Raw genomic sequence first — 18,416 nt, 5'->3', positions numbered from 1 at the left:
GAACACATTATAGACCGGTTAATATACTGATGCAGCAGGGCTCTCTGGCATGGAGGCACCTGGAAGTAATGAGTTGCACCATAGAAAAAAAAAGAAACTCTCCGTCGAGCCGGATTCGAACCAGCGACCTATGGATTACCGTGTGGCAGGAACCTCTACAGTCCACCGCTCTACCAACTGAGCTATCGACGGAACCGAGAGACGCAACAAGCCGGCTTGAGTGGACTCGGCCGACACGCGTTATGACCTACATTACTGTACAGCGGGTTTGTCTCGCACCCTTGCCCCGAAAACTGGTTCTGCGGCGCCATGCATCTCGCCGACGCGAGGGAATTCACGCCGGGTGGTTTTTCTCTCCAATCGTTGCAACAATCACCAATGCCTTCTGGTGCTGACGTTCTTTTCCGAACATTATCGATGTCGCTCCTTAGAGTTAGAAATGTATTTGATCATTTCACACTCTCCGTCAATAAAAGTTCATCAAGGCTCATGGTACACATTTCAACGCAATGCCGGTGCAAGGCTGTTCGCAAACCCAGCAGGGAAGTGATGTTTTATGGCCAGGATGGTTTCGAAAATATAGCCACTTGCAAACCACTTTTTTGTAATCTGCTAACAGGCGGCATCACTTGATAACACAATTGAATTCGTCACGTGACAACCCATTTTTATTTCAAGAAGGTTTTGGATGACAAACCGCGCGCGCCCAGGTATTGAGGTGTTCGGTGTTACGCGATAAATGTTTTCCCTACAAGGCGACTGCGACGGAGGTGCCGCTGCAAAACACAAAATGGTCACCGATCCCCAGATGGTCGAGATTATTCCGGAGCCCTCCACTACGGCGCCTTTCTTCCTTTCTTCTTTCACTCCTTCCTTTATCCCTTCCCTTACGGCGCGGTTCAGGTGTCCAACGATATATATGAGACAGATACTGCGCCATTTCCTTTCCCCCAAAACCAATTATTTTTATTATTATCACCGCGGTGGCTGAGTGGTTATGGCGCTTGGCTGCCGGCCCGAAAGACGCGGGTTGTATCCCAACGGCGGCCGACTATCGATGGAGGCGAAATTCTAGAGGCCCGTATACTGTGCGATGTCAGTGCACGGTAAAGAACCGCAGGTGGTAGAAATTTCCGTATCCCTTCACTACGGCGTTCCCTTATAGCCTGAGTCGCTTTGGGACGTTAAACCCCCGCAAACCAAACCGCAAACCAAACAACGTCGAACGAGTTGCACCTCTTCGCATTTGCGTCTTTAGGGGCCCGTCTGAAGTTCAATTATATAGCCTTTGGAAAACAAGAGTGTGTTAAAATGACTGGCTGATTCAAGCGATAAACGTCTAAAACTTCTAAACCTTTTTCCCGTTAAGCAACGCTTCGCCTTCAATGCATATTCCTACAAGTGGTTAACAAATACCGAGTGGGAATAAAAACGAGCGGTATGCTCATATAGCGGTTGAGGTTGCATACTTATCGCGATCAGTAGGTAATGTGCATTTTACATCACTAAATTTTCATATTTGTGATCGCAACGCCGAAAAAAAAACGGACAGTAATACATTTCTGATATTCCCAATAACTCTACCTCATTCCTGAAATTAGGAATTCATTAAGCTTGTACCACTCATACAAAAAATAACTTATAAAAGATAAGCGGTAAAGAGTTCCGCCATAGCGCCCAAACTATCACTAAGGACTTGCGATTCAACTCATGGCTTCTCTATTAAAAAACAAGCGAAAACTTTTTTCAGATATGCAGACAGGTTCGGAGCTCCTTTAACTCTAACGAGGATTAATGACTGCCGCCTTTTTAAATTGCCCTAATGCAATTTGTGTAAAAAAAAAATAGTTTCTGGTTAACGTCCCGAAGCGGCACATGAGCTATGAGGACGCCGTAGGGAAATTCTGCAGATCAATTAGGACCATTTGGGGTTCTTTACCCGAGCGCTGACATCGCACATCATAGCGCAAAATACGCCATGCTCATTACATTCCCTTCTCCCCGCAAGTTGCGCCCTCTCCTCTACTCCATTTATGTCAATTCATTTTTTGTACTTTAAGTTATTATAGTTTACTTCAAGGTGGAGAGTGCAGTGTTTAGATTTATAGCTTATTCTTTATAATACCTGCCAGCCCAAATTGAATTTCGCGTTTTATTGCCTTTCACAATTCTTTTTATTTGGCAACCATATGCAACGTTAGGTTCAAGGCATCTACAAATGGTGCCAGGCCAGAAATCACTTGTGTCTTTTTTCGCTATACACGAATACCTGACTAAACATGAAGAACGCAAATATTTGGCAGTAAATGTCCGTGTGCCCTTCGGAAAGTTATGTGCTATCGCATTTAGGTTATTTGGACACTTGTGTTCTACTGTCTTACATTCAAACCTAAGTACGCCTTCTTGTATTGCTTGCCTTTGAAATGTTTCCATAAGAAATTCTGCTCGTACGCAGCACAAATACACTTCGGCCTTTAAGTCATCCTGTGCTTGCTCAATGGCAAGAAAAAGATTTTCATCCCTCAAGAATAAGAGCAGCGCCCAACGGAGTTGAATAAACGTTAGTAAACAGCCCTGGATTTACTGCTTTCTCAGAAATGCTTCCAACAGTGGAGCGAACGGTAGTATCGCCACAAAACAAAATCGCAATATGCGGCGCCGAGAGCACATAGCGCTGAACTAAAGCTGCATTCAGCCGTCAGGCGTGCGGCAGGGTTTAGATATTTCTACTAAATGCACGGCTTCCTGGAACATCACTTTCATTGCCTCCTTAAATGGTACCCAAATGGAGAAGCTTTTCTAAACTGGAGTCAGTATCGTGAAACATTCTCTGCTTGTAAAAAGCGTTGCACAGACAACGCAATTCAGGGACCGTTGGTGTCCAGCTCCTTACGTGTTAGCATAATTCTTGGCATAGTGGAACTGTGGTCCCGGAATGCAGCAAAACAAGAAAACAAAGTGGAGGTGCTGGGTATCGATCCCAGTACCTCTCGCATGCTAAGCGAGCGCTCTACCATCTGAGCTACACCCCCGACGAGAACACAGCTCTGAAACGTCCTTCACAAGAGACTCCATGCACTACGCCTTAAATAAAAAGCAGGAGATAAAAGCAGTGGTACAATCTGGTACTTGTTGCTCCCAGAGCCCGGTGCCGCATTGTAATGAGTCTACAGGGTTAAAGGATTTTCCGCTAGCTGTTTCTTTCGCTACCATTGGCTACCCTCTTGAACAGTGCACGCGGCGATGCGCTTGCAGGCTTGAGACGTCTCCTAAGCGCTTGTGTTGTTTGGTCTCCCTTGTCTGTTGTCCTAAGTGCGCTTTATATAATTTTTGAAAATGAACAACCAACTAGCTCAGATGTCAATTCTGCGTCTCCTGTTTTGTGTGAAAGATGGCGCTTTGTGTAAACAGTGCGCGTTTCTTTAAACCCGTCGTTCTTCCATGAAAAGTGCGCTTACCCCAATCTTCAAAGTACATTTACACTAAAGAAATGAAGTAAGCATCGGCACGCAAAAAAAAACTTTCCACCTAAACAAGCATGCAGTGGCGAGTTCCTCCATGCGTATATTGGCACATACACTTTCCTCAGCGAGAGGAAGAGCAACCTCACTGATGGTACTGTTTTATTAATTCTTTCTTGTCGGTGAGTGAGAAAAAGAGAAGCATTTTGAAGCTGTGAGTGCATACCATACATACCTGAAAACAAGACCTTGTTAATGTAAATGAGGCCAATCTGCTGGCGCGAGGCCAGACATGCTTGAGGCAAACAAAAATTTGTTGCGCAAAGTTAATATTGAAATACGTAGAATAGAAATGCACGAAAGTTGGACGCACAGTTTTTTAAAGTTGTCTGACAATGGACGGTGAAAAAGAAAGCAACACGTCCACAATCAAGTGTGCCACATTCGAAGAGTGCGGAGTTGCAGAGATGAGGCAGAGTCAATATCTTTGTGAAGCAAAAAAAGGCCCATCCCTTGAGCCGGATTCAAACGAGCGAAATATGGATTACAGTGGAGCGCACATCTACTGTCCGTCGCTCAACTAACTCAGCTATCGAAGGCACGGAGGACGTACCAATCCGACATGAGTGGGTGCTGGTGATATGCGCTTTGACCAACAACGCCGTACATCGGGCGCCTCTCTCACCTCTTCTCTTGAAGACCGGCTCAGCTGCGCTATGCATCTCAGCGACACGAGAAAATTCAGGCGTGGCAGTTTTTCTTTTTAATGGCTACAACAGCCGCCTGTGCTGGCAGCTGCTGAAGTTCACTTTGTAGCAACTTCGAAGGCGCTGCTCAGAGTTCTAAAACTAGTTGAACCTTTATATACTTGCGCAAAAATATGCTCATCCAGGCTCAGCACATATATGTGAACGCACGGCTGATGGGAATATGTTAACTTCACAAGAAAGAATTCCTTTTTTATTTTTCGATTGTTTCCGAGATAACGGTTGTTTGTAGTACTTTTCGCGAAAAAATATTCACACAGACAGATTTGATATAAGTAAAGAAATTTTTTGCATCACCTGAAACACCTGAAATTTTTTTTCAAGTAGTTCTTTGATCACTGTTCCAAGCGTCATTAAAAAAAAAAAACATTAGGTTTTCAGAGTTCTTACATCTGAAATTTACATGGCTCATAGTGAGGGGTAGGCATCCGGCAGGATTAAATAGTTACTAGCAAATGATTGGCGTTCATTTTGCGTACCACGATTCTTTTGTTAAGGAATGGCCAAAAAGTGAATATTTCTTTTTTTAACGAAGGATACACATCGTGAACTGTACTCTGCTATTAGAATACGAAGTCAAAAGCTGCAAACGACAAAAATATGTGACTCTTAGCCTCGACCACTGTATGTTACCATAGCCTTTCGTAGTAGAGAAAGGGTACTCTCTAAGGTAATAAAAAAAGTTCAGTGGAGGTGCTGGGTATCGATCCCAGTACCTCTCGCATGCTAAGCGAGCGCTCTACCATCTGAGCTACACCCCCGACCCTCACAAAGTTGTGAGACGTTCCGAATAAGAGAATTGATGCACATTGCGCTGTGAACCAAGGTAGATGTACACTGGTAGCGAAGGCTCCATAGACGCCCATTGGTCCAAAAAATGGCGGCTCGTGGGCACTCTAGCGCCCCCTGGATTTTGGAGGGCAAACTACGCAAACGTGACGTAGAATGACGTCACGCATACGTATGCTTTTGGCGCGAATTATAAAGCGGTCTTTCTGTAGAATCCGCGTTTTCGAGCCCGTACCTCTCGAAGGTTGCTGCCTTTCAGCGCGCCCCAACCTTTGCCAGTCAAATGTGCTCGAGTTCCTGCTAGTTATGGACTTGTTAATGTGCAATTGGGAACGCAATGAAAGTGACTGGTAAAGGAGGGGCAGCATAGAAAGGCAGCAACACTTCCAGACACTGGCGAAGCATGCATGATGCCACTGTGGCCGGGTTAGCCGGGTATCGAAACAAGGCCTGCAAAGACGCGCTGTAATGCACCGCACACTCATGAATAGGGGGCAGGTCAAGAGTGTTGCAGAAATACAAAATTTGCCAGGTTTTAATAAAATGACTTACCTCTTTCATAAAACAAGGTGCTAATATATTTTTTCTTTTCTATTGGCAGATTACATTCCAATTTTGTAGCTTTATCATTTCTTTATATGAGTGTTTTGCCCCCCATCCTCTGGTTGTGCTGCAGTCGCGCTAAACCACTTTTCGGCCCAGCCTCCGCCACCACTTTAAATCCGCCTTGTGTGAACTGCGAAGAGTGATGAGTCATCAGTGGCGCTGTCTTGGATCGGTTGCCACTTGAGTACGGTGCAGCATTGTAATGAGTCACAAGGTATACACAGGTCCCTGCTAGCTGCCTCATTTGCAACCGCTGGCTACCCTCTTGAACACTGACCGCAGCTTCCTTATGGGGATTTGACTCCTCTCTTAAGTAAGTTGCTTCGAAGAGCGCTCTTTGTACCCACATTGAGTGTTTCTTAATGTCCACCATCTTCCCACGAAGCGTATGTTGAGCACAATATTCTCAATACGTTGACACCAAAAAAACTGAAGGAAGCACCTGAACAAGGGAATAAATCGTTTAATAATAATAATAATAATAATAATAATAATAATAATAATAATAATAATAATAATAATAATAATAATAATAATAATAATAATAATAATAATAATTGGTTTTGGGGGAAAGGAAATGGCGCAGTTTAGGTCTCACATATATCGTTGGACACCTGAACCGCGCCGTGTAAGGGAAGGGATAAAGGAGGGAGTGAAAGAAGAAAGGAAGAAAGACGTGCCGTAGTGGAGGGCTCCACAATAATTTCGACCACCTGGGGGATCTTTAGCGTGCACTTACATCGCACAGCACACGGGCGCCTTAGCGTTTTTCATACATAAAAACGCAGCCGCCGCGGTCGGGTTCGAGCCCGGAACTCGGGATCAGTAGCCGAGTGCCCAAACCACTGAGCCACCGCGGAGGGTCCACAATCCTTTCATGAAAACAACTTTGTACCGACACAAAGGTGCAGCGGTGATTACCTACATACATAATTATTTTCCAATACTTTTGTTTAGACAAGGCCGTTACAGTAATATTACATTATGACGTTACATACTGACAAATACACTTTCCTTAACGCGAGGAAGAGCAACTGTACTGATCACACTTTTTTTTACTATTCTTGTCAAAAAGTTAGAAAACCACTATGTATTTTGAAATTATGGAAGCGTAACAAGCATACCATGAAGACAAAACTTCTTAATGCAAATGTGGCCGAACTTCAGGAGGTAGGCCTGACATACATGACAGAAATAAAAAAAATTGTTGCACACACTTTAAAAAGAAAGAAACAGAATGAAGGTGCGAAGAAAACTGATGGTTTTGTTCTTTTAATGTTGTCCGACAATAGACGCTGCAGAAGAGAGAAATGAATCCAGAAATACATGTTCATGAACAACTGTGTTACATGTTAACAGCACGGAGCTTCAGACAAGAGCCCAAGGGTCAACAATTTCATGCAGGCCATAAGTCATGCATTTAGTCATGGCTGACGAAACTAAAGAAGAGAAATGTATGCGTATGAGTCCGATTCAAGCCAGCGGCCGTGGAAGTAATCTATAGCGAAAAAAAAGCGAGAACGAGTTACGTGGAAGCATGTGTGGACGCGGCATGCAAAAATTCATGCCAGGAAAGTAGATACTTCGTGCATCACCCTGTGTCAAGCACATAGGCGAACTTTCTATGTTTTTTATCGATATTTGCTGTGGTGCTTTTTAGCTCCTTTTTTAAATGATTCATCAACAAGTGAAGTTAAAACTACCGAAAAGAAAAATAGCTGGCTATTTTTTTTTTACTAAAACGTGCGATATTTCGCCAATAAAGAAGAGGACAGCCAAACGGGCGAGCTGGTGGTACATATTGAAAGGCAAAGACCAAACGAAAGGCCAAGACCGGAGCAGAAGAAACACAGGACGAGCGCATGACCCGAACTGACGCTCGCTGTTAAAATGTTCCGTATAGCTTTTTTTCTCTTGTTAAGTCCACCGAAACAATGCGCCACAAGAAATCACACGTATTCATTGCGTCTTGATACCTGCCTTTTGGTCGAAATCATTCGAATAGGCGGAGAAGGGGCAAAAGGGGGGGGGGGGTGTTTTGCCCTTGTTTTAATCGAAGAAACCATCACCTGTTACGAAATTACTCAACTGTATGCACTCACCTCAAACTGCGAGCTGCTTACTCTATGCTCTGATGCGAATGTCTCCTGCGGCCTAAGCCGGCCGCCTTCCGGTTATTTCGACAGATTCTTTCATTTGCTTGAGAAACTAAAGAAAGCACCTCAAAAAGTCACAAAATGGCTTCATCAGAACAACTTCATTACGAAACAAACATGCAGTGGCGGTGACCTCCATATTCATCAGGCACATTTACTTCTGTTAGCGCTGGGCAGGGCAACGCAAATTGTCGTATTCATTAGTGCATGCATTCTTGAGACAGTGTGACACAAAAAAAGCAGTGCTTTCATGCTACCAATATATAACATGCATGCAGTGAAAGATGAATTCTGGTTCATTAGAAAGTGGCGCAATTTGGGGCGCGGAGGTAAAGATGGACAACGCCAATGCAAATTTTGTTACGCACACCTCATTGATGTATATAGAGCCGCCGTGGTGGCTGAGTGGTTACGGCGCTCGGCTGCTGGCCCGAAAGACGCGGGTTCGATCCCGGCCGCGGCGGTCGAATTTCGGTGGAGGCGAAGTTCTAGAGGCCTGTGTACTTTAAGTGCAAGTTAAAGAACCCTAGGTGGTCGAAATTCCCGGGCCTCCCTCATAGCCTGACTCGCTTTGGGACGTTAAACCCCCTAAAAAAAAAAGAAAACTATTCCATTACGACACAGTGCAGGTAGACTCCTGTGAGGGACTCTTCGGAGCATTAATACTCCCCCCCCCCCCCCCCCTCCCGCTGGCTGAGTGGCTTCGGCCTTCAGCTGCTGATCATAAGCTCGTGGGTTCCACATCGTCAGAGGCGGCCGCATTTCGATAGAGGCGAGATGCGAAAATGGACAAAACCGCCTGGTTTAAGTACTCAGATACGTCGTTTTTGAGCCTAATGAGGTTTTTTTGAATATTCTTTACTGCAGCGACGCTGCCACAGTACATCCGCCTTGCGACTAGTTTTGTGACGTCAAAGCCACTCTACTGCAGCTGAAGCAGAAATCGAATAAAGTTCAGATAAAAAGTTTTACTGTAACTTATTTAGCGGGCGCAGGCATATTCCACGCACCATGCACCATACCTATTTCTCACGCAGCGTTCAAAAAAAAAAAACACGCAACAAAGAATTTAGTGTACTTATTTACCAGTCTAAAGCTTTAAATAGTGCATAACGGTAAATATTTTATATAGCAGCGCTCTCGAGAATTGAGGCACCAAAGGTTAATCAGTCGCAAAGAAAAAAGAATACTCCGTCGAGCCGGATTCGAACCAGCGACCTATGGATGACCGTGTGGGAGGAACCTCTACAGTCCACCGCTCTACCAACTGAGCTATCGACGGAACGGAGAGACAAGCAAGCCGACTTGAGTGGACTCGGCCGACACGCGTTATGACCTACATTACTGTACAGCGGGTTTGTCTCGCACCCTTGCCCCGAAAACTGGTTCTGCGGCGCCATGCCTCTCGCCGACGCGAGCGAATTCACGCCGGGTGATTTCCTTTTCCAGTTGCCGCAACAATAGCCAATGCCGTCTACTCTTGAATAGCTCTTCCGAGCATTGTCGAAGGCACTTCCAAGAGTTAAAGTATTTGAATACCTTGCACTATCCATCCATATAAGTTCATCAAGGCTCAGAGTGTATATTTCAACGCAATGCCGGTGCAGAGATAGAGATAGAGAAAGTTGAACGTTAAGGCAGGGTGGTTAACTAGGCGGCCTAGTGCGCTACCCTACACGTGGGAAAGTGGACGAAAGGACAGACAGAAATAAGAGAGAGAAAGCTAGATTATTTTATCACGTGTCCATATTCCGTAACTAATCGGGCCCACCGGGGACTCTCGGAAAGTTTAACTCAGGCAGACCAAAACAGCATACCTCCACAGTTTATTTCTTTCTGTATTCAACGGTATAAGAAGAATTGAAATTTCACCATAAAAACGTAATAAAAACTTCCGTAATGCTAGTCATGTGGGCAAAAAGCACGAATGTGAGACAATCGCATTTGATGCGAGCTAAAGCCATTCGGAGGTCGTTGGAGAGGCCTCAAAAACAGCGGAGTTGGACTGAATGCGTTTGAGCATAGTTTAGTACATTCATAAATTTATTTTTTGTTGTTTTTCAGAATATGTATGTGCTTAACATATTTGCAATGCCTCTATTGTAGCATCTCACGTCTTTTTGTACATGTATTTTGAATGTCTGCCATTCTTTAGTGAATATTATGTATTTGGGCCTTTCACTAGCCGAGCTGGCTATAGGTCCAATTAAGTTTTGATGTATTGGTTTTATAAAATAAAATGATTATGATGATGATGATGATGATATGTAACAGTAGTGAGTAAGACCAGGTAGAGGGGAAGGGGCCCAGATGTCAAACAAAACCAAGATGGCGGCTATCGGGGACGAGGTCGTGGGAAGCGACAGACGCGAACTCTTGCCACATTTCGCTCCGAAATAACGATTTCCAGGTTTAGTAGACACGAATTATAAAGCTATTTTAGGGGACGAAGGTCAAATTTAGACCTCGAAGCTTATTAGGCAGGTACGTTAGAGTGTATTTATCTCAAATATTCTGCTGAAAAAGCGAAATTTTCGCATTTTTAAAAATCTTTTCAAGACTCGCGCCTCCCCTCACCTGGCACTAGACCAAAGGATATATACGAAACGTTCTCTGAAGACCGCGGGTGTGGCTGTGCCACTTAAGAACATGCCTAAAGGAGAGACATTAAAAACATTGAATAGCAAGACTTCTGATAATGCCGCAAATCAAATCGGGAAGATAATAAAATGCCTATCAAGGCACACCTAGTCCCCAAGTTTGCTATTGTAAGCACGCCACAACACTATATGAGTCGCTATTTCTTCCGGAAGCTTACAGCGATTATGGACTTCTTTCTAATGGACGCCGCCGCCAAAGAGAAACAAAAAAAATCTAACAGAACGAAATTAAACTCAAAGCGGAGGCAAGTGAGTATTCAGTAATTTACGCAAAAACAAGATTGAAGATAACATCCTGAGCGTTCAGGAAGCTAGTATTTTATGCAGCAAATGGCTGCAAGTTCGTCTCTTGCGCGGTTTGTGAAGTAATTAAATCGGAAATTCTCTTAAATTAAGCCCGCATTACTGAAATTCACCGCCGATTTCTGTCAGAAGTTATCGTTCACACAAGTTCCCTACTCATGGGATGCCTGTTGTTCAGAAGGCCGCATGGTACTGCATCTAGAAAGAGTGAATTAATGTTCGGGTTGTGAGTAAAGGACAGAAGCAGATCGAACGAGACAAGGGAGGACACGTGGTAAAGGCAGGCATTGGGTTACTCTGATCGCTAAGACAGATTGGGCGCTTATGGCGCTCTTGGTCAAGGCCAACGACGACTGCTGGCAGCGATTTCAGGAAAGGAAATCTACTCTAATAATAATAATAATTGGTTTTTGGGAAACGGAAATTGCGCAGTATCTGTCTCATATATCGTTGGACACCTGAACCGCGCCGTAAGGGAAGGGATAAAGGAGGGAATGAAAGAAGAAAGGAAGAAAGAGGTGCTGTAGTAGAGGGCTCCAGAATAATTTCGGCCACCTGGGGATCTTTAACGTGCACTGACATCGCACAGCACACGGGCGCCTTGGCGTTTTTCCTCCATAAAAACGCAGCTGCCGCGGTCGGGTTCGAGCCCCTGAACTCCGGATCAGTAGCCGAGCGCTCTAACCTCCGAGCCACTGCGGCGGGTAGAAATATACTCTGTGTTCTTGTTCGGCAGTCTTCGGATCCGCCTCGATTCAATCCGCAAAAGCTCACCCACCAGACCGACTTTTCTAACTATAGCCCAGAGTTGGGGGTGTAGCTCAGATGGTAGAGCGCTCGCTTAGCATGCGAGAGGTACTGGGATCGATACCCAGCACCTCCAAACTTTATTTATTGCTCGGTACATTTATTTTGCCACCCCTCTAAAAATGACAGACTAGAAGCTGCGCTTGGTTTGGTTTTGTTTATGTGGTTCAACGCCCCAAAGATACTCAGGCTGTAAGGGATGCCCTAGTGGAGGGCTCCGGAAATTTAGACCGGCTGAGGTTCTTTAACGTCCACCGACATCGCACAGTACACGGCCCTCTAGAATATCGCCCCCATCTAAATTAGATCGCCGCGGCCGGGATCGAATCCCCGTCTTTTGTGCCAACAGCCAAGCACCATAACCACTTAGCCACCGCGGCGGGTAGAAGCTGCGTTTGACGTTACGTCGGTTTGGAGCGCTCATCCTATCGTAGGCCGTCCATCAGCTCATACGGCCACACTACGCCGTTTCACTAAATATAGTCACTAGGACGATTTTCCAACGACTTACAAGTGACAGTATATGCCTGCTCTAGGGCCACGCAAAAGAGGGTCGTACTTTGGAGTTGACAAAGTGGACGAACCTCTTGTCAAAGACGAACCACACGGACTTTGGCGACGCAATATGTCGCATCCAAACAGCATCGCGTTCGTACCAAAATGGTACGAAAGACACGACCGCGACATTCATCTCACCCTGAGCCAAAACTCGGATGATTTCTTTCCCTTCGGCGTAGACGCTGCAGCAGTCTGCTAGATGTCTAGAGAGGGCATAAAGAGAGACCAAATAAGCCACAGATCGCAAAACATATTTCGGATATAGCTCCCTCTTCATCATTTCTCCTCTACTCATACCATCACATGCATGTACTCACTTAATGCTGGCAGGAACGATGCATAAAGTTTTTATATCAGAATTCTGACTGCCAGAATCAATGCGCCTCATCTCAACGAGATAGGTCAAGGAATCGCCGTGTTAGACACCTTCTAAAATGGACGATATCTTTTTATATTCAATATACGGCTGGATACACTTATAGCTTTGCTTTTAACCCATTTTATTTTGAATAGCCTATCGGTCCTGATAGCAAATAAACAATATGAAATCAATTATTTTATGTCTACTAGTTTTATGCTACCTTCAATAATGTCTATCAGGGCCGAAAAATCACTGCCACATCGATATCTTGGAAAATAAACTCTCCTTTTTGCCCGGAGAAGCTGCTTAAAGACAAGTTGAAAAAATACTGCCTTGTTTCGAGGTTGATGTTCGTAGCTCCTGTTCGCTTGCAGCTATTTGAAAACCTACTGCTCCAATTCAATAGTTTTTTTTTTGTTCCGAGCTACCGGATGATTGGATTTCTTTGTTGAATTTCGTCGGTGTAACGAAAACCTCAACTAAGAATAGCTACTCCCAAACTGAATTAGATGTCGCTTGATTTGTCGCTGATTGTGTTTGCAAGTACAGAGAGCAGTTGCGAGGTGAATGTAAACAGATACCTGAAAGGGTCTGAGCATGAAAACAAGCAAGCCACAGCCATATTGGTGCCAAAACTTGTATTAGGCGTTGCCGCGTAATGCAATTTGGAAATGTTGAGCCTATAAATAAAAAATGGGTGCGTATGCTAGAAGCAATACAAGACAATTTAAAAAAAATGACTCTTCTGAGCGGCCATGAAACTGAGTGCCCGTCCCTTTTCGTCAACACAGTGGCGAGATGACAACACACACTGTAGCAATCGCTAAAGAGAGTTAAGATTGCGGGACCGTTCTTCAATTTATTTTCGCACGGCTCCATGCACTGTCGACCACTTATCGAAACAGTTGCAAACAAACGCAAGTATACGGATGCTCTTAGCGCCTTTTAATTTCGTGGTGTCCCTGCTTGTTCCCGGCCTTTCAAGGTAGGTGTAATTGTCATATTTAAAAATGTCCCCAGGGCCAAGCGATATCTGAGTATTGCCTACGAAGTTATCTTCAAAATATGGCCCCTATTCTCTTGGATATTGCCGGGTTCGAACCAGACCGCGGCGGCTGAGTTTTTATGGAGGCAAAACGCCAAGGCGCCCGTGTGCTGTTCGATGTCAGTGCAAGTTAAAGATCCCCAGGTGGTGGAAATAATTCTGGAGCCCTCCACTACGGCACCTGTTTCTTCCTTTCTTCTTTCACTCCCTCCCTTATCCCTTCCCTTACTTCCCGTAAGGGAAGGGATAAAGGAGGGAGCGAAAGAAGAAAGGAAGAAGGAGGTGCCGTAGTGGAGGGCTCCGGAATAATTTCCACCACCTGGGGATCTTTAACGTGCACTGACATCGCACAGCACACGGGCGCCTTAGCGTTTTTCCTCCATAAAAACGCAGCCGCCGCGGTCGGGTTCGAACCCGGGAACTCCGGATCAGTAGTATACTGATCCGGAGTTCCCGGGCGGAGTTCCCGGGAGTTCCCCAGGTGGTCGAAATTATTCCGGAGCCCTCCACTACGGCACCTCTTCTTCCTTTCTTCTTTCACTCCCTCCTTTATCCCTTCCCTTACGGCGCTGTTCAGGTGTCCAACGATATATGAGACAGATACTGCGCCATTTCCTTTTCCCCCCAAAACCAATTATTATTATTATTATCAGTAGTCGAGCGCCCTAACCACTGAGCCACCGCGGCGGGGCTGTGGCTATGAAGGGTTGCCTCCCAGCGCTCATGAGTCGGATCGGGATTGCTGTCCAAGTCTGGGTTTTCTTGACATTCCCAAACCGCGTGAAAGAGTGTGTCAACTGCTCCACAGAAGGGGCAGGACGAATGGTAGGTTTCTGGGTACCATTTACTCATTAGGTAAGGATTGGGCAGAGTATTAGTTTGTAGTCGTCTGATTATGTGCTCTTCATATTTACTTAGGGTTTTGTGAGGAAGAGGATAATCCCTTCTTGTGATCTTATAGTACTCCGTAATTTCTGCGTAGCTTAGTAAGGATGAGGGGTTGTCAACTATGTCAGAGAGAGGCTGCGTGCCAGACGCTCGGTGGAGGAGAGCTCGAGCAGCTTTGTGTTGGCCGGCTCATTGCCCGTCGTTGAGAGGTGCCCTGGCGTCCAGAAGATCTGGATGTTGGAAGGATTAGACCTTTCCAAAATTTCCCCACACGGAGCGCCCACGCGGCCTCTGAGGTAATTGAGTACCGCTGCTTGTGAGTCGGACATAACCGTTGCCTTGCTGTTCTTTGATATCGCTAGTGCGATATCAAAGTAGGTGTGGTGATTCCCCTGAGTAGGTGATTCTCTTGAGTAGGTGTCGTGATTCCCCTGGCATGCCGCACAAGTTGGGGTGCAATCGTGAGCTTCCCCGGGATTCAGCTTGCCGCACGAGTCACATTTCGATTCAGCTGGGCTGGGGCAGACGTCCGGTCTATGTCCTTCCCTGCCGCACAGTACGCAAAACGGTCTAGTTTTCCTATAAAGAAAACGTTTGCGCTCGATCCACCCGTACGTAACAAAGAAAGGGACTTTGTATCCACTGAACAGTATCACCGCCGAGTTGGATCTGCCGAGCCTTCGGACGCCTAATATTTCCTGGGTTTCTGAGGAAAAGTCTTTCTCTAGGTCTCTGTCTGATGCGTTGGGGTCAATCCCGTGCACCACCCCTTTGCATGAGTCTTGCGGTGTTCTCACGCAGGCATTGAGGTGGTACTTTTTCCCGTCTAGGTTGATGTGATCGATCTTCGCAAGTACTGTGGCGTCTTCGACATGGGAAGCTGTCGCGATGATGATGTTTTGCTCTTCAAAATCTCTGATGTAAGGTTTGGCACGTAGCGTCTTGCCACGTAACGCGTTTTCGAACGCGACGTTAAGTGGGTGTACACTCCCACCCGAAATTTTTAGGTCCAAACAGTCTCTCGGCTTGATAATCACTTTAAATTCATACTTGTCGAGGTCAGGCAGTCTCGGGAGCCTTTTGCGGCTCGTGGGATCCGCTGCTGGTGACTTCGGGTCGTCATCGTATGCCTTCGGAGCCCAGTGCCCTTGTGCACGCTGTCCTGCCCTGAGGTATATCGTCTTCCATCCAGGTTCTCGCTGTGAATTATCAAAGTTCCCCTCGCCTTGTTTGCTGCTGCTCGGAACACTTCCGAATCCTCCAGACTCGGGGTCGTAGCCATGGGTGTGGTCCACATCCATCGTCGAAGCCGTAGCGGAGTAGCTGCTCGCTGGTCAGGCCGAACGCGGCAACGGACGCCGGGCCCGGTGCCGAAGTGCTTGCGAGGCTTAGCGATCCCACGTTTTGGCTTGGGTTTTAAAGTCCCGCATAATGCCAAGAAAGTCACTTCTTGGGATCAAAGCGTATCCACGAGTAGTCCTCGACGTTATACGTCTGATCCGGACAAAAATGTGGAACTGCGAATGGATCTTGCGCGCACAGGACGAAAAATCCACGGAGCGCAGACAAGCAGCGTCCGCTCAATCCTATATCCAGCGTTCTCCGTGTGAGGAATACTAGTGCTGTCTTTCGTGAGGCCGATTAGATGACTTCTCTATGTGAGTTAAAAAAAAGGAGCCACTATATTAAGGTATAGCAAGAAGAGTGAATTGTCTAGAAAATTAAGAAAGGGATGGAGTACATTTGCCAGGTACACTCAGGTCATGAATAGTTGCTTAGGAGTATGCCCCCGAAGGAAAGTAACTTGCACCTGGCCAGTACTCACCTGTTGAGCATAAACTCGAGGCCATTTAAAAGCGTTGTGCTTAAGATGGGAACACCGCAGCGAGCTACAGAAAGGAAAACAATAGCGGTAAGTTCGAGATACAGGAGCATGGCTGAACGTCAAAAAAATGGTACCGTGGTGAAAATCAAGAGAAAATCAAGAGAAAATCAAGAAGACGAAATGGGAATGCATGGGCAGAGTATGCATTGTGACGGGAAGCTAACCGATGTTCGTTTAACCTAATGAAGTGGATTCGCAGAGAGGGTAAGAGCTGCAGAGGTTGGATTTAGTGGATGCGATTAAGAAGCTTACGTCAATAAGGTGGCCGCAACTGGCGCAGGACAAGATTAATTGGAGAGATAAGGGCGAGTGCTTTGTCATGCATTCAACGTTGTTAGCCTGATGATGACATATGATAATCATAATAAAAAGGGGAGGGAAGAAAATGACGCATAAGAAGGCTACCTGTTTCTGATCAAGATTCCACGCATCACATTGCCTTCCTAAACACCCATTTATCGATTTCCAGAAAGTGGGGAGGTGCAGATGAGGCGCTTTTAACGCCGTGTGTATATGCGCTAGCAAGCAGTAGAGTGGCGGCCTTACTATTTAAGCGTCATATTGTTATAAAATATTCAGGGTTTTATTGAAAATTGTAGACGCTTGTATTGAAACCTTGCGGTCATATTGATCATCATATAGACGGTGGCTTCCGTCTGAATTTTGCTTTCCATCCTGTAGTTTCTACACAAGCGGGCGACTGCAGATTTCTGCCGTGGTTGGTCGCCTGGATAAAAACGAAAGCTGAGTGAACTTCTCGAATGTATCTAGTTGAAGACACATTATTCAATGGAGTCGGCTTGAGTAATGGTCACCGCCCGTAGGGACCACACACTCGACCAATTGAGCTAAATACATACGGCCACGAGGCAGCAAAACTGGTTTGACTACAGTAGCGCCACCAAGACGGAAACGAAATTGGTCCGAAGTATTCACGGGAAAGTGCCATGCATCTCGTTATTTTAAGCAAGAGAGTAGTTTACTACAGACAACTTTCCCGTGTGACCGTATGGTTCCGCTCTGGGAAAAACCGATTATAATTACTCTGCAGATAAAATCACTTCCTTTTCTGGCTACCTAGCTTGCTCAAACACAGCGCACTGTTTTTAATTGACATGTCAAAACATGGAGTGTATGTGCTTGCATGCTCTTTGTATTTGATGATTTGAAGTTTTTGACACCGAGCGGGTGCACGAACAACCGAACTTTGTAGTCTTACCCCAAAATGTCTCCAAATATATACATTTGTGTACCCAGTTTCATAGTGGTGGGATGAGCGATAAAAATGCCAGTTTTGTCGCATACAAAATGCTGCTTAATAATTAGTCCTAAGTCATGTGGCGCAGAAGCCGCCAGACGGAGTTTAATGGCTACCTGGTTCAAGGCTCCGAATTTATTTGGGGATTTATTACCGGTGCATTTTTCGGCAGGTGCGGCCGCGTATAAAATCTATGATCTATTTATCAGCACCCCCAACGCCTCAGCAAGTGACATAAGACGAGTAATTATGCTATACAGCCAGGTTGTATCTCACATTAAAGAACGGCAGTAACAAACAAAACTTCACATAGGACACCGGTCTCTTAACAAACCAATTATTTTTACTGCCCATTTCCTCCCTTTTGCTTCGCAGTTTCCGCGCTGCGGTTTAAACCCTTAATGACAAACTGTTTCGTCAGCCTTTGAACATTCAGCGCAAGCACTGCAGACGCAGAGTCAAATCATAAGGCACCAAACTGTGTGAAATGACCCCTTTAAATATAGTGTACCTACAATTTAATGTCCTGCGCTTGCCTTGGCGTCTTTTCGGTTTCTACGCAGCTCTGACGGTTGAGCTCAAGTTTCAGTTAATTGTTTATCGTTTTATTGTTTTCAGTGGTTTAACGTCCCAAAGCGACTCAGGCTATGAGGGACACCGTAGTGGAGGGCTCCGGATAAATTCGACCACCTTGGGTTCTGTAACGTGCACTGACATCGCACAGTACACTGGTCTCTAGAATTTCGCCTCCATTGAAATGCTAGCGCCGCGGCCAGGATCGAACCCAGGGGTTTCGGGTCAGCAGCCGAGAACTACAACTATTCACCCGCCGCTGCGTCTTTCAGTACATGGCGTTATGGTCACTGTTGTAA

General features: G+C 45.6%; 5 non-coding genes across 5 annotated transcripts; 1 reads left to right on the top strand and 4 right to left on the bottom strand.

Annotated features, from left to right (window-relative positions):
• Positions 1 to 100: 100 nt before the first annotated feature.
• On the bottom strand, positions 101 to 192 carry TRNAY-GUA (transfer RNA tyrosine (anticodon GUA)). The gene is given in 2 exon segments: positions 101 to 136; positions 156 to 192. It is a non-coding gene; the product is annotated as a tRNA-Tyr (tRNA).
• A 2,767-nt stretch (positions 193 to 2,959) lies between these two features.
• Positions 2,960 to 3,032, bottom strand: TRNAA-AGC (transfer RNA alanine (anticodon AGC)). Its single transcript has one exon. It is a non-coding gene; the product is annotated as a tRNA-Ala (tRNA).
• A 1,884-nt stretch (positions 3,033 to 4,916) lies between these two features.
• Positions 4,917 to 4,989, bottom strand: TRNAA-AGC (transfer RNA alanine (anticodon AGC)). The gene has a single exon. It is a non-coding gene; the product is annotated as a tRNA-Ala (tRNA).
• A 3,980-nt stretch (positions 4,990 to 8,969) lies between these two features.
• Positions 8,970 to 9,061, bottom strand: TRNAY-GUA (transfer RNA tyrosine (anticodon GUA)). Its single transcript is given in 2 exon segments — positions 8,970 to 9,005; positions 9,025 to 9,061. It is a non-coding gene; the product is annotated as a tRNA-Tyr (tRNA).
• A 2,491-nt stretch (positions 9,062 to 11,552) lies between these two features.
• Positions 11,553 to 11,625, top strand: TRNAA-AGC (transfer RNA alanine (anticodon AGC)). Its single transcript has one exon. It is a non-coding gene; the product is annotated as a tRNA-Ala (tRNA).
• Positions 11,626 to 18,416: the final 6,791 nt, after the last annotated feature.

The sequence above is a fragment of the Amblyomma americanum genome, chromosome 9 (assembly GCF_052857255.1).
Source record: "Amblyomma americanum isolate KBUSLIRL-KWMA chromosome 9, ASM5285725v1, whole genome shotgun sequence".
In the NCBI taxonomy this organism is placed as follows: Eukaryota; Metazoa; Arthropoda; class Arachnida; order Ixodida; family Ixodidae; genus Amblyomma; species Amblyomma americanum.
This window is presented reverse-complemented; position numbering and strand designations above follow the sequence as displayed.